Below are 16,839 nucleotides of genomic sequence, written 5' to 3'. Positions count from 1 at the left end.
TCTTACAACAGTGTGGTTGACAATAATGCCATTTTATTAAGTAAGAAAAACAATAAAAGCATCTTAATTGATCACTTAAAAAAGAAATTTGATAAACTGAATGCTACTTCTTGATTTAAAAGAACTCTTTGAAAATTTATAATAGATGTTTCCTTACCTGACAAAGAATTACAGATTTCAAACCAACCATCAACTTCATACCTAAAAATAGAAAACTAAGGATAACTGTGTTAAATCTATGCCAAAGAGAGAGAAACAACAGAAGAGGCCAGTGACAATCATTTTATGAAACAACCCAATTGCATTCCTGATTAGCTCCTGTGGCCATCATTAATATATTAAACTCAACTTGGCAGATATTTCCTATTTTAGATTTCAAATTTGCAACAAAAAAAAATATTATTGACAAGAAAATTGACATTTACCTGCATTTTAGAAAGGGAGATTGGATGAAGGCCATGGATAAAACCAAAGAGGATTCAAAGGAAGAATTTGCTCATTCATCTCTGGCCATTTCAACCCAAGAACAGGCTCCTGAGTCCCTCAGCCTCCTAGGGGCACCCAGTACTGCTGCTACATTTTCTGCTGCTGGATGTTAAGTTGACATCTAATTGTGATGCTGTGACAGAACACTGATTTCTGAAGGCAGTATTTCTCTCCCTTTTATACAAGAAAACACAACTATAGTCCCTAAAGGAAGAAGAGGCCTAGTTCTTCAGCATACATCAGCCATAATAATAATGCTTCAAACGTTCCAGGTTTAAGTCCATCAGTTAGACTGAAACCTTCTCTTTGAACACATTCAACCAGAGTGAAACTCTGCCTGTGGTAAAAAAGAAAGCAGCACATAGTTTCATGATATTCAACCTACCACCTTCCACAGTGATGAGACAGAAACCTGTCTGGGGTGAAGAACATGGGGGAATTTGTAGCGGTTACTACCTGTCATAAATGCAACTGCTCCAGATCTGTTCTGCCCAACCAACTTCTGATGTCTCAACCATGAGAATAACCACAAACAGGGAAAGTGAGTCTTAAACCAGGAGCAACTGGGTCAGAGACTGGTAGGTCTGATCTAGGTAGCCCTTCTAATCTATTCATTTCAATTTTTAGAGAATATTCTATTTCTAGGCCTCCTGGGAATTTTAACAGTAGGAACAAAAAAATGAGGTGTGAAAAGTAATAAGACAGAATAGATACTATCAACTCATGAGTAAGCTACTTACCATAAAGCTGAGACATATTAAGTATTTAATAAATGAATAAAGAACAATTCCAGCAATGAAAGATACTATGAACCAGACATTGTGCTAAAAGATTTTCATCTAATCTTCACAACAGTCATATGAAATACATATTGTTATTGCCCCCAGTTAACAGATGAGAAACTGAAACTTAGGGACATTAAGTACCCTAATTAATGATAACATGTCATCAATGACAAACTGGAACTGGAGCCCTAGTCAGTGTGATTCCAAAACTCATGTTTTTAACCACTTTATTGTAAGACCAAGTTCTAAGAAAAAAATTTTGATAGAAAGAGCATGAGTGTAAGAGGAACAATTACACTATGATACCACCAAAGAATGATACCACCAAAAATCCCAGCAAGTATATAAATGAGAGTATAGGTCTGGATCCTTCTTGTATCAGACCTAAATTCTGTACCCAATGAGCTTTGCCCATTGAAGAAAATTGTCACCTAAATCCTCTTGGATAACTTAAGTAGGAGACCCCAAATCTCATTCTTAGTTTCCCTAGCCTTCCTAGACAACCTGAAATTAAGGATATGTTTTTATGTTCTCCCATTACATGTGTCCAGAGATTCTGACTATCTTGTTAACTGCTATATCACCAGCACCTTGCATTATATAATGCCTAGTGTGTGAGTGAGTGAAAGGCACTCAGTCGTGTCCAACTCTTTGCGACCCCAAGGACTATAGTCCATGGAATTCTCCAAGCCAGAATACTGGAGTAGGTAGCCTTTCCCTTCTCCAGGGAATCTTCCCAACACAGGGATCAAACCCAGGTCTCCCACATTGCAGGAGGATCCTTTACCAGCTGAGCCACAAGGGAAGCCCAAGAATACTGGAGTGGGTGGCCTACCCCTTCTCCAGGGAATCTTCCCAACCCAGGAATCGAACCGGGGTCTCCGGCATTGCAGGCAGATTCTTTACCAAATGCCTAGTATAGATGTTTAATTAGTTATTCAATGACTGAATGAATACATTTATGCATCTCCTATACTCTTCTTGTTGATATTTCAAAATGATGCGTTTCTGGTTATCTCTAGTGTCTCTGAGATTGGCAAAAAATATTTTTATTCTTCTTTAGCAATCATTTATTTAATGTTCCAACTGGGATGGAAGCATTATTTACATCATTCCCATAATATAAAGGCATGAAAACATTGCACTTAACATCTTAACAAATCAAATATGATCCCAGAGCACAGCTAGTATATAAGTGACTGTATAAATACGGAGAAACCAGTTTTCCATACCAGTGTGTTTCAATTCTAATTGAGCAAATGAGAGGCACAGTAAGGGGAGATTTCCAAGATATATGTCCTAGCTACCAGAAGTAGTCTTAAAATAAATTGATATGATGATACAATTTGACCAATTCATCAAGAAGAAAGGTAAGGCCAGAACTTCCACTAAAACCACCAGAAGCCTCATAAGAATGTAAGACCAGTCACAGTGGCTATCCACTGCCAATAAAAAAACAACTTCAGGAAAATCATATTTGTAATCCATGTATGTAAAATTAACTTTATATTTCAAGAGAAATGCTTCCTATCATACAAGACAGTAGCTGCCTTGTCAAATGAACAAAGGTTGTTAATACCAGAAATTCTATTTTTTCCTGCCTACACACTCAATTATCACTTGGTGACTCTCAAAAGTTAGCCAACTAGTTTCTTCTAGCAGGTTCTAGGTCAAAATCACAACTTCTAGTTTTTTTTAAAAAAAGGATTTAATGGTGACTAATGGGAGCATCAGATTTCAGAACCCAATGTGTATCTACATTTCTCATCCTTCTTTCATCTCTCAGTGACATTCAATGCTGCTGATCACTCTTCCTTTACAAAATCCTCTCCTCATAATTTGAGGCAGTACTTTTTCTTGGCTCTTTTTCCTAGTTTCTAAGGCACTCTGTTTCTTGTTTTCAGTAGGAGAGAATCAAGATATAGAGGGATATTCTGCTGTTTCTTTGTCACTAAGTCGTCTCCAACTCTTTGCAACCCCATGGATTGTAGCCCACCAGGATGTTCTGTCCATGGGATTTCCCAGGCAAGCATACTGGAATGGTTTGCCATTTCCTTCTCCAGCGAATCTTCCTAATCCAGTGACTGAACCCACATCTCCTGCACTGGCAGACAGATTCTTTACCACTGCGTCACCAAGAAAGCCCTATGGAGGGATATATTATGCTCTAAATGGAAAAATCTCATGCTTAACATCCTGAATGCTTTGGTGTAAAATTCTGGGCTTTTTACCTAAGGTATGTTACTTCATAATCCTAAGTCTAAATATCCTCACTCTTAAAACGAGAGCAAGAACATGGGAATTTGTCAGAGTGGTATGTACACACCATATCTTATTTATATGTTCTCACCAGAAATTGAATAAGCACTTAGGCATGACTGGACTTCTCAGACAAAATTTAAACTTCAAAATTTCATCATTATTAATATTATATTATTATTAAAATTAGTTTACATGACAAAGCTGACTATGACTCTTTCCATTTAGATATTTTCTGGTGGCTCAAGGTGATTAATAAATACACATCAATAGTTCTCTTCTGTTGGATTAGGACTGCAAGTAGAGGAATGGGGTGATTGTAACATCTATAGATGACATTTATTGAATTTATTATACCTAAGATATTTCCTAAGAGAGTTATACAGTTTATTACATTTAATACTCACAAAAATCCTATGATGGAGTTAATAAAATTATTCCTTTTTCAGAGAAAAGTAAATTAAGGCATAGAAAGAATGAGAATTTGCCAGTCACAGATGACTAAATGGCAAAGCCAAATGTATCTGACTCCAAGTCTTCTCATGCCCACTCTCCAGCTCAATCTTATGAAAAATCTGCTTTTCCTTTGTGATTCTGGAGTCAATTTCAGGATCTCAGGCCAGACATTTAAACTCCCTGGTTATCCAATGACAGATGAATGGATAAAGAAGATGTGGTACATATATACAATGGAATACTGCTGCTGCTGCTGCTGCTAAGTCGCTTCAGTCGTGTCCGACTCTGTGCGACCCCATTGACGGCAGCCCACCAGGCTCCCCTGTCCCTGGGATTCTCCAGGCAAGAATACTGGAGCGGGTTGCCATTTCCTTCAATGGAATACTACTCAGCCTCTAAAACAAATGAAAAAGGGTCATTTGTATAGACATGGATGGACCCAGAATCTGTCATACACAATGAAGTCAGAAAGAGAAAAATAACTATTGACTATTAACACATACATATGTAATCTGGAAAAATGGCACAGATGAACCTATTTCCAAGGCAGGAACAGAGATGCAGATGTAGACAACAGACATGTGAACACAGAGGGGGGAAAAGAAGGTGGGAAAAATTGGGAGAGTGGGATCAACATATATATTACCATGTGGCAACAGATAACCGATGGGAGCTGCTAAAAAGGACAGGAAGTGCAGCTCAGTGCTCCACCTCTCTAGGTGGAATGCAGGTAGAGTGCGAGGTCCAAGAGTGAAGGGATATACATGTGCACACGGCTGATTCACTTCACTGTACAGCAGAAATGAACACAATGTTGTAAAACAACTATATTTCAACAAAAAATAAACTCCCTGATTATGAACTGTGTGTGTGCTGAGTCACTCAGTGGTGTCCAACTCTTTGCGACCCCATGCAAAGAGTAGCTCACCACGCTCCTCTGTCCAAGGATTCTCCAGGCAAGAATACTTGGGTTGCCATGCCCTCCTCCAGGGGATCTTCCCAACCCAGGGATCGAACCCACATCTCCTACATCGCAGGTGTATTCTTTACTGTCTGAGCCACCAGGGAAGCCCAAGAATACTGGAGTGTGTAGCCTATCCCTTCTCCAGGGGAATCTTCCCAACCCAGGAATTGAACCGGGATCTCCTGCATTGCAGGCAGATTCTTTACTAGCTGAGCTACCAGGAAAGCCCGGTTATGAATTATATGTATTTAAATATTCAAAATAAAATCATTAAATCCCATAAAGTTAAGGTTCATTTTAGTGTGAACATGTAAGCTTTGATTTCATGCCTATAATAAATTCTTATTAGGGTATAAGTCATAAGTGATCAATAAAAAGCTTGATTTGTCACCTGCGGTGACCAATTGCCAGAGAAGGTAATGGCACCCCACTCCAGTACTCTTGCCTGGAAAATCCCATGGACGGAGGAGCCTGGTAGGCTACAGTCCATGGGGTCACTAAGAGTCGGACACAACTGAAGCGACTTAGCAGCAGCAGCAGAAGCAGCGGTGACCAATTGAGTAGACATTTGCCATCAGTAAGTAATAACTGCTTTATTTATGAAAGAAAGTAAGCTCCTTTTGAAAGAGAATTGCAGGCATCAAATGCATAAATCATGACTGCAGTGAAGTGAAGTGAGTCGCTCAGTCATGTCCGACTCTTCGCGACCCCATGGACTGTAGCCCACCAAGCTCCTCTGTCCATGGAATTCTCCAGGCAAGAGTACTGGAGTGGGTTGCCATTTCCTCCTCCAGGGGATCTTTCCAACCAAGGGATCGAACCCGGGTCTCCCGCATTGCAGGCAGACACTTTACCATCTGAGCCACCAGGGAAGCCCAGGCTTCACCAATACGTGAACCATGAACTTCCAGATGTTCAAGCTCGTTTTAGAAAAGGCAGAGGAACCAGAGATCAAATTGCCAACATCTGATGATCATCGAAAAAGCAAGAGAGTTCCAGAAAAACATCTATTTCTGCTTTATTGACTATGCCAAAGCCTTTGACTGTGTGGATCACAATAAACTGGAAAATTCTGAAAGAGATGGGAATACCAGACCACCTGACCTGCCTCCTGAGAAACCTGTATGCAGGTCAGGAAGCAACAGTTAGAACTGGACATGGAACAACAGACTGGTTCCAAATAGGAAAAGGAGTACGTCAAGGCTGTATACTGTCACCCTGCTTATTTAACTTCTATGCAGAGTACATCATGAGAAATGCTGGGCTGGAGGAAGCACAAGCTGGAATCAAGATTGCCAGGAGAAATATCAATAACTTCAGATATGCAGATGACATCACCCTTATGGCAGAAAGTGAAGAAGAACTTAAGAGCCTCTTGATGAAAGTGAAAGAAGAGAGTGAAAAAGTTGGCTTAAGGCTCAACATTCAGAAAACTAAGATCATGGCATCTAGTCCCATCACTTCATGGAAGATAGATGGGGAAACAGTGGAAACAGTGGCTGACTTTATTTTTCTGGGCTCCAAAATCACTGCAGATGATGACTGCAGCCATGAAATTAAAAGACACATACTCCTTGGAAGGAAAGTTATGACCAACCTAGACAGCATGTTGAAGAGCAGACACATAACTTTGCCAACAAAGGTCCGTCTAGTCAAGGCTATGGTTTTTCCAGTGGTCATGTATGGATGTGAGAGTTGGACTTTAAAGAAAGCTGAGCACAGAAGAATTGATGCTTTTGAACTGTGGTGTTGGAGGAGACCCTTGAGAGTCCCCTGGACTGCAAGGAGATCCAACCAGTTCATCCTAAAGGAGATCAGTCCTGGGTGTTCATTGGAAGGACTGATGTTGAAGCTGAAACTCCAATACTTTGGCCACCTGATGTGAAGAGCTGACTCACTGGAAAAGACTCTGATGCTGGGAAAGATTGAGGGCAGGAGGAGAAGGGGATGACAGAGGATGAGATGATTGGATGGCATCATTGACTCAATGGACACGGGTTTGGGTGGACTCTGGGAGTTGGTGATGGACAGGAAGGCCTGGCGTGCTGCGGTTCATGGGGTCACAAAGAGTCAGACATGACTGAGTGACTGAACTGAACTGAACTGAATGCATAAATATCTTCCAGCTGCAAATCTGTTTCAAATCTATCAAGACATATGATACTGATAACTACCTTCTCTATTTCTATCAAATGTGAGTTACTCATTCAACAATTAGTTGTAACAGGCACTGGGTTCAACAAAACACCTTAAAGACCTCCATTTTTGCCTTATGGCAAACTACATAATCTAAAGGACTCTTCTGCTATAAGATAACTAGAATCTGGTTCAAACATGAATTCCTGGTGGCTGGCATGGTAAAGAATCTTCCAGCAAGGTAGGAGACCTGAGTTTGATTCCTGGGTCAAGAAGATCCCCTGGAGAAGGGAATGGCAACCCACTCCAGTATTCTTGCCTGGGAAATCCCATGGACAGAGGAGCCTGGCAGGCTATAGTCCATGGAGTCACAAAGAGTCAGACATGATTGAGCAACTAACAGTTTCACTTTTTAGTTCAAAATGGCCTTAGAATGTATTTTTTGGATATCTTTGAAAGCTCCAACAAACAACACCCCCCAAAAACAGAACCAAAAAAAAAAAAAAGCATTGAAACGAGAGTGCAAATCAATGAGTAAAAAGCAAGAAAAAGACAAGATTTTCCTGCAGGTTGTTTTGCTCAGTACTGCTGTTAAGTAAGAGAAACCAAGCTTCAAAGTAGGCCAACCTAAGTCAAATATTTCCACAGAAAGTCAGAAATCTAGAGAGAGGTAAAAATGGTCTCAATTTGGTGGTACCTCCTGACTGCCAGTAGAAACAACTGAAAATCCACTCTAGACAAAAGTACTTCTGATGGATGGCCTAGGATCCTCATAGATGAATCTCAGCCAACTAGGAACTCTATGGGAAATTGCTTAATTTCCCAGTCACCAAAAAGCACCATGACTGGATGGCGGGAGGAACCCAGCAAATTTAGAGGACAAACTACTTAAAATTCTAGTATTAGCTTACATGTAATATAGAATAACTATGTGTGAAATACCTCTTCACATGGAGTCACAAAAATGAGCAATAATCAAAAGATTAACAAAAATGGGCAGCGAAATGTGAAAAATAGAACTCTTAGAAACAGAAAGTGTAATTGTTGAACAGGAGTTCTTAAAATTAGACAAAAAAGGCAGATCGCCAACAAAAGAACAAAAATTAGATTAAACTAACAGCTGACTTTTCAACTATAACAATGGAAGCCATACTGGTGTTTTTAAGGAGTTGAGAGGTAATTACTGTCAACCAGGAATTGTACACTATCAGAACTGCCTTTCAAAAATGAAGATGAAATAAAGACATTTCCAGATATATAAAACCCAGCAGTCACTAACAAGAGATCTTCATTTAAAAAAAACTACTAAGAATGTATTCTAGGCAGTTAAGAAAAACAATCCCTAGAGCAAGTCTGTGTGTGTGTTCAGTCACTCAGTCATGTCCAACTCTTTTCAACCCTACGGATTGTAGCCCACCACCCTCCTCTGTCCATGGGATTTTCTCTGCAAGAATATTGGAGTGGGTTGCCATTTCCTCCCCCAGGGGATCTTCCTGACCCAGGTATTAAACCTGAGTCTCCTGCACTGCAGATGGATTCTTTATCACTTAGCCACCATATAGGTGAACCTAAATAAATATTTTATTTATATAATAAACTTAATAACAAAGACTAAGAGATGGACCTAACAATAAATAAGGACCTAAATAAATGCATGACAATAATCAAGTTAACAGAAAAGTAAATGGAATTAAAGTATTCTCAATTTTTTACAGCTCTTAAAAGGTAGACTTTAGTAAATATGATGGTAAAATTTAAAGAGTATTTCTAAAAGCAATAGAAATAAAGAGGGGACACTGGAAGAAAACACAAAAATTTAATTAATAAAAAGACACAAAAAAGTATGAAAAAGTAGAACAAAGAAAAAGTAACATGATAGAGGAAAACAGCCAATATATATGAGAAAAATAATCATTTTAAATATAATAAACTAAAGTCAACAATTAAAAGATACAGCTTGCTCACTTAGATTTTTAAAATTCAGTTATATCCTATTTACAAGAGAGCCAGTTATAGTCTATTTACAAGAGAACTGTCAATCAGCAAACTATGGCTTATAGGCCAAATTATGCTGTTTTTGTAAATAGATCTTTATTGGATCATGGACACACACATTTGGTTACATGTTGTCTACGGGTGCTTTCACTTTTCACCAGCAAAGTCAAGTAACTGCAACAAGATCATATGGCCTGAGAACCGGCATTTTATGGGAAAAGGTTTGCTGACATTTGACCTAAAACAATAAGACATGGAAAGGTTAAAAGACTCAGTTAAACCAGAAAGTATTTTTTTAAAATTAACTGTCTGCAACAGTAGTCTCAAAAAACAACAAAACACTGCCAAGAGAAATTAAAGACATAACTAAATAGAGGAATATACTATACTCATGGATTAAAAAACTCAAAATTGTTGTCATTTCATCCCAAACTGTTTTATAAATTCAGTTCAATCCCAATCTAAACTCCCAGCAGAGGTTTTGTTTTGAATTTGACGAGCTAATTCTAAAGTTTATATGGAAACATAAAGGACCTAGAACAGTCAAGGCAATCTTGTAGAAGAATAAAGGTAGAAGACTTACACTATTTCACATCATGACTTTAAGAAACTGAAGAAATTGAGACACCATTAGAGCAATGGTAACAGAATAGAGATCAGAGATCCAGAAAGGTACTCACACACATATAGTCACCTGATTAGTACCAAAGATGCCAATTCAACTGGGAAAGTATAATCAAATCAATAATAATAATGAATCAACTGGATACCCATTTTTAAAAGTTAACCTTAACTCAAAAAAAAAATTAAACTTTTTAAGTCAAACCTTATGATATATGCAAAAATCTATTTCAAATGGATCACAGACTTAAATATGAAAACTGAATCTATAAAGATTCTAATAGAAAAATTAGAGGAATATCTTCTTGGAGAAGACAAGGTTTCTTAAAAAGGACACAATAAGCACTAACCATAATAGAAAAAAAGTGGTATGTTAGACTTCCTTAAAATCAAGAACTCCTGTTCATCAAAAGACATTACTAAGATAATGAAAAGGCAAATTACTTACAGAGACTTTTTTTTAATGTATGCAACTGACAAAGAATTATTATCCAGAATGTATTTGTTAAATTATATAAATCAATAGGGAAAAGAGAGACAACCCAATGGAGGGGGACGAGGAGCCAAAACCTCCTCACTTAATAAGGAGAAAGAAAGACATCCAAATGGTGAATAAACATATGAAATTGTGCACAACATCACTGGTCATCAGAGAAATGCAAATTTAAAACCACAGTGAGACACTGCTATACATCCACCAGAATTACCAAAACTAAAATATAGACTAGTGTTTGTAAGGTTGTAGAGCAACTGGAATTCTCATACAGTTCTGGTGGGAGAGTAAATCAGTACAATTATTTTACAAAACTTTTTGGTTCTATCTACCAAGATAAAACTCATATTTAAAATTCTACTTGGAATTTAGAAATTCTACTCCTGGACTTCTATGGTTCAGAAGATGTTCCACATCTTGAGCTAAGTGGTAGTTATATGGGTAGTTGGGTTGGTATAAAAATTCTTTGTTCTATACACTTAAGATCTGCATAATTTTACTGTGTTTACCAAAATTTTTAAAGTGTCAAAATACATAAAACAAAAATTGATGAAACTATAAAGAGAAATTGATAACTCAACCATCTCAGTATTAGATTTCAATAAACCTCTCTCCTAAATAGCCAAGCAGACTAAAAATTTAATAAAGATATAAAATGTTGAACATAATTAACAATATTGACTTAATGGACATATGTATAAACAGTCCCTAACAATTAGAAAATACTCTTTCTTTTCATATACACAGGAAATATTTATATGATAATAAATCCCATGTCAAGCTCCAAGAAATTTCAGGTATTTATTGTTCTATAGAATACATATATTCTCAGGGAATAATGCAATGAAGCTTGAAATCATTTTTAAAAAGTTAAAACTCTCATACATTTTGGAAATTTTAAAACATAGTTGTGAATAATTCATTAGTTAAAATAAATTGTAACAGAAATGTTAAGTGTTTAAAACAAAGCAAAAATAAAAACATCACAGATCTGGGCTTCCATTTCAGTTATGATGGAATAAACAGAACTAAGTTTTTTCTCCTACTATAAACCTTTGTAAAACTGGACAAAATACATGAAACAACGTTTTAAGAAGCTGTATTCAATACAACAGGCACTACAAAAAATTGATCCTTCACAGAAAGAAGTAAAATAGGACATAGGGTTGTCTATGTTCACAACGGCTTTCTGTTGGAGAAATTTCCAGGCAATAGTACCGAGAGGGAGAACACAACCTCCAATGAGTTCAAGAGACACAAAAATGAGTTCTTGTAGTGGGTAGAAGTGCTAAGGAGACCATATTTTTTCAAAGTTGAGTACTAGAGAAAAGGAAAAGATGCATAGAAAAGGCTCTAGAAATATGCAGAGCAGTCCCTTTTAGTCCACTGCTAAAGAGTAAGCCATGTATACATACAGTGAATGGAGAAGGAAATGGCAACCGACTCCAGTATTCTTGCCTGGAGAATCCCATGGGCAGAGGAGCCTGGCTAGCTACAGTCCATGGGGTTGCAAGGGTCAGACACGACTTAGTGACTAAACCACCACCACCACTTACAGTGAAATGCTATAAGACTGGGGAAAGAATTATAGGAGAGCTCCAAAATGAAAAATTCTCAAAGCTCACATAAAGTGGAGGGATGTTTAAGTTAATGAAGGCTACTTTAAACTCTTCCAAATAAAGTTTAAAACAACTTCAAAATGAAGAAGCTTATCCACATGCAACAACTGCATTCCAGAATTTTTTCTCCAATATTCTTTAAAAAAAATACAACCAAACCCAGATTCTCAACAATGTAACAATCATAATGACTAGTATCTACAAAACTTTGTTGTTTAGCTCTAGTGTCTAACTCTTTTGCAACCCCCATGGAGTGGATAGCTAGCCAGGATCCTCTGTCCATGGGATTTTTCCAGGTAAGAATTCTGGAGTGGGTTGCCATTTTCTTTGTCCAGGCAATCTTCCTGACTCTGGGATCAATCTCCTGCACTGCAGGCAGATTCACCACTGAGCCACCTGGAAATCAGTTTTTAAAAATTACTGGACATGCAAAACTAAGGAAAATGTAGAAAAATCAGTAAAAACAGTACAGTAATGCAAGTACATTTCATGACAGTAATAAAAAAATAGCAACCAACCACATTAAAACAACTACTAAAAACATGCTCAAGGGTGTCAATGAGAACACAAGCATAATGAGAGTGAAAACAGCAAGATTTAAAAAAGAACTGACTGGAGCCTCAAGAACTGAAAAAGCAGTATCTGAAGTGCGAAATTCACTGAATGTAATTATAGCAAATTAGACACTGCATGAGTTTGGGTAAACTCCAAGAGTTGGTGATGGACAAGGAGGCCTGGCGTGCTGTGGTGCATGGGGTCACAAAGAGTCGGACACGACTGAGCAACTGAACTGAACTGAACTGAGACACTGCAGAAGAACCAGTGAGCCTGAACATATATAATACAAACCATCCAAACTAAAGCAGAGATAAAAAAAAGAATTTAAAAAAATAACAAATCCTTAAGAATCCGTAGGACAATATTAAGCAATCTAACAGGAGTCTGCTGCTGCTGCTGCTAAGTCGCTTCAGTCGTGTCCGACTCTGTGTGACTCCATAGACAGCGGCCCACCAGGCTCCTCAGTCTCTGGGATTCCCCAGGCAAGAATACGGGAGTGGACTGCCATTTCCTTCTCCAACGTATGCAACAGGAGTCTAGAGTCCCAGAAAGAAAAGAGAAAGATGTGAGACTGAAAAAAAAAAAAACCTGAAGAAATAATGGTTCAAAATTTTCCAAGTTTGATGAAAATTGAGCCCATAGCCCTAAGAACTGCAATGAACCACAAGCAGGATGAAAGCACAAAAAATCTTACAAGGCACATTACAATCAAATTGCTTTTAAAAAATTTTCATGAAGAGGAAATCTTTAAAGTTGTCAGAAAAAAATACAAGTTACAAGATATGACATGATATGACATTACATTACAAATATAAGAATGACTATAAAGACTGAATAATGCACACCAGATACAAGGGAATGATATCTTTAAAATGTTGAAAAAAATCTGTCAACACTAATTATATCCATAAAAAATATCCTTCAGATGAAGGGAAACAAAGACTTTTGAAGACAAACAAAAGCTGAGGGACTCTGTCACTGGCAGATATACACTAGAAGAAATATTATGAGAAGTTCTTCACATTGAAAAAAAATTATATCAGATAGAAGGTTGAATCTACACAAAGGAATGAGGAGACTTAGAAATGGTAAGCGTATGGTAAATACAAAAAATTCTCTTGCTTCCTCATTTCTGAAAGCTCTGAGTGTTGTAACAAATATTATATGAAAGTAGTATGGTTTATATACATACATATATAGAAATTAACTATATAACAACAACATGACAAACTATAAAAGGGTAAGTGAATGCACACTGTTGAAAGATTTTTATGTTACATATGAACAGGTATATTATTTGAAGATACACGGTGGTAAGTTAAAGATGAACATCGAAACCCTAGAGCAACCACTTAAAGGAGAACCAAGAGGCCAGTATGGAGATAAGCAAGAATACTAAAAAATGCTTAATTAATCTAATGCATGTAAAAAAAAACAGAAAAAAATGTAAAAAAAAAACAGATGGGACAAATAGAAAACAAGTAGCAAAACAGTTGATTTATACCTAACTAATCAAATTGCTTATTATAAAGAATGTAAACGTTTGTAACATTCCACTTGAAAGGCAGATACTATCAGGTTAGGTAGAAAGGAAAGCCTACCTTATGCTATCTGTGGGAAACAGTTTAAATATAAACACGGTTGTTTAGTTTCTAAGTCATATCTGACTCTTTTGTGACCCCTGGACCTTTGCTGCCAGGTTCTTCTGTCCACGGATTTCCCAGGCAAAAATACTGCAGTGGATTGCCATTTCTTTCTCCAGGGGATCTTCTTGACCGGAGTTTGAAACCACATCTCCTGCATTGGCAGGAAGATTCTTTACCACCGAGTTACCAGGGAAGCCCAAATATAAACACATAGACAGGTTAAAAGCAAAAGGATGGAGCATATATCCAGAGAAAACTCTAATTCAAAAAGATACATGCACCCCAGTGTTCACAGCAGCACTATTTACAACAAACAGCCAAGACATGGAAGCAACCTCAGCGCCCATCAACAGAAGAAAGGATATATATGATGTGGTATCTATACACAATGGAATATTATTCAGCCATAAAAAAGAATGAAATAATGCCATTTGCAACAACATGAATGGACCCAGAGATTATCATACTAAGTGAAGTAAGCCAGACAGAGAAAAGCAAATATCACATAATATCACTTGTAGGTGGAATCTAAAAAAATGATACAAATGAACTTATTTATAAAAACAGAAACAGACACAGACATACAAAACAAACTTATGGTTTTGAAAGGGGGTGTTAGCAAGGACATAAATTAGGAGTCTAGGATTAACATACATATACTATATGTATATATTTTATATATAAATACATAAAAAACAAGGATCTACTGTACAGCACAGGAAACTATATTCAATATCTCATAATCTATAATGGAAAAGAATCTGAAAAAGTATACAAAACTGAATCATTTTGCTGTGTACCTGAAACTAACACAACACTGTAAGTTAAACTTTAATTTTTTAATAAGGTTAAGAAAAAAGCAAAAGGGTGAAAAGATAACATTAAAAATGCTAACCATAAAAAACTAAAATTATTTTATTAATATCATTCAAATACAGTTATCAGGGACAAACAGTGGCACTTCATAATGAAAAAGTGGTCAAATCATTAGGAAGATAATAACCTTCAGCCTATACAGACTCAAAACCAGAGCTTCAAAATACATGAAGCAAAACTGACAGAACTTTAAGGAGAAATATGTTAAGTCCACAAATGTAAATGGAAATTTCAATACTGTTCTCTTAGTAAGTGATAGAACAATCAGAAAATCAATAAGGATATAGAAGAATTTAACAACCAACACTTGTTAACAACTTAATCTACTCGGCACTTAGAGAACATTACAACCAACAACAGCAGAACACGCATTCTTTTCAGGTACACATGTATCACTGAGCAAAGCAGACTCTACGCTCTCCCACAAAACAAGTCTTGATAAATTCAGGCAGATTGAAACAACAGAAATTAAAGTTAAAAATAAACAACAAGGAATATAAATCAATACCGAAACGAAACTGGGAAAGCGATGCAAATTTTGAAATTTAAAGATGTGCTTCTAAACAGTCCACGTATCAAAAAACAAAACAAAACACATACACACAAGGGAAATTAGAAATATTTTAAATTAAACAAAATTAAAATACACCATAATAAAATTTGTGGAACGTGGACAAGGCAATACCTTGAAGGGATGAATAGCTCCGAGAAGTCTGTTTCTAAGCTGCGGGGCCTCGGCGGCAGCACGATTTAAACCCTCGGGTGGCTGCTCCTGGGGCTCCTGGCCTCCACCGCAGCCTCGTGGCTCATGCGGTCCACGAAGCCTGGAATTCCTTCCTCAGCGTAGCGTTCTCTGACTTCCGGTGCTGGATACTTCACAGTTTAGATCTTATCTCCACTTCGTATATTCCCAGGCAGTAATAGTAATGGCCCCTGAGCAGAGGCTGCATGCCTGGCAAGCCCTGTGTCTCCACAAGCTCTGCAAACAGTCTTGACATGCAGAGGGCGAGGCTGGCACTCTGGTACCTGATACGGATTCCAACGTCTCCACAGGGTTCCACGGTCTCCGTAGGTTCCACGCTTACGTGCTCTGCCTTGGACAATTGCTATTGGCTTTCCTTTTACCACCAGTCGTAGGAGGGTGGGATTTGCTTAGGGCGCCGGCACGGGGGTGTGGCCAAAAATAGGCGCACTCTAGGAAAGAAGAGTGGGTGCTGGCGGAATGGCGGATCTGGTTTACAGTTTAGCTCACTACTCTGCACTCAAGTTAGAATGGCTGACCTGAGTGAGGAAAGGGCTGTACTAGGCTATGCAAGCTGATTTTGTGGGAAGGAGGCTGGCGTTAGAGTGGAGAGGGAGTACAGACGACCTCACACGAACTACAGGAGCCCTTGTGGCTAAGTTTGGAGACCCTCACATGGTCCAACCCTTCATACTTGGCAGCCTGTACAGTCCTTGGGCTAGTTATTAAGCTGAAATGGTTAACTAGGGTGCTGCTTGCTCAGTTTCTACAGAGTCCACTATACTAGGGGCGGGGACGGAAAGGGAACTTGGGGCTGAGTTTGCAAAGCATTCTGGGTCAGATAAACTCTGCAAGAAACTCAATCCACCTCTTGAGAAAGAGTGAGCACTCCAGATTCTTAGTAGTGAATTCACGTCAGAGAGCAAATATAGACCACAGCCCAGGAATTAGTGCATCCAAAAATGCTTGTGTTGCACATACATCACAGCAGAGTCGACATCTTCTGCTGTGCTCCACCCCAGCATCTCTGGTTATAGGTCTTCCACACAAGTGCAGGTGGTCCTATGCTGGACTCTGCTGTTAAGGCAGTTGAATTTCCACCTTTCACCCTCTTCCCTCTCTTTCTCTAGAAATAATATCCTGATCAGTTGCTCAGAAAAGAATTAAATTTTATTTATTCTCAAATAAAATATATCCAGGCCA

At 37.9% G+C, this 16,839-nt stretch overlaps 1 protein-coding gene across 2 annotated transcripts in view; it reads right to left on the bottom strand.

Annotated features, from left to right (window-relative positions):
* Positions 1-15,990, bottom strand: part of TNFSF4 (TNF superfamily member 4) — a 134,872-nt gene extending 118,882 nt beyond the window's left edge. Inside the window, exon 1 of one of the 2 annotated variants that reach the window (XM_081486523.1) lies at positions 15,580-15,990. The gene's annotated coding sequence lies outside the window, so the exon portion shown is untranslated. The remainder of the gene's footprint in view (positions 1-15,579) is intronic. The other variant, XM_081486522.1, reaches the window with a different exon arrangement.
* Positions 15,991-16,839: the final 849 nt, after the last annotated feature.

Source organism: Giraffa tippelskirchi, chromosome 5 (genome assembly GCF_054371585.1).
Source record: "Giraffa tippelskirchi isolate mGirTip1 chromosome 5, T2T-mGirTip1v1.2.pri, whole genome shotgun sequence".
Taxonomy (NCBI): domain Eukaryota; kingdom Metazoa; phylum Chordata; class Mammalia; order Artiodactyla; family Giraffidae; genus Giraffa; species Giraffa tippelskirchi.
This window is presented reverse-complemented; position numbering and strand designations above follow the sequence as displayed.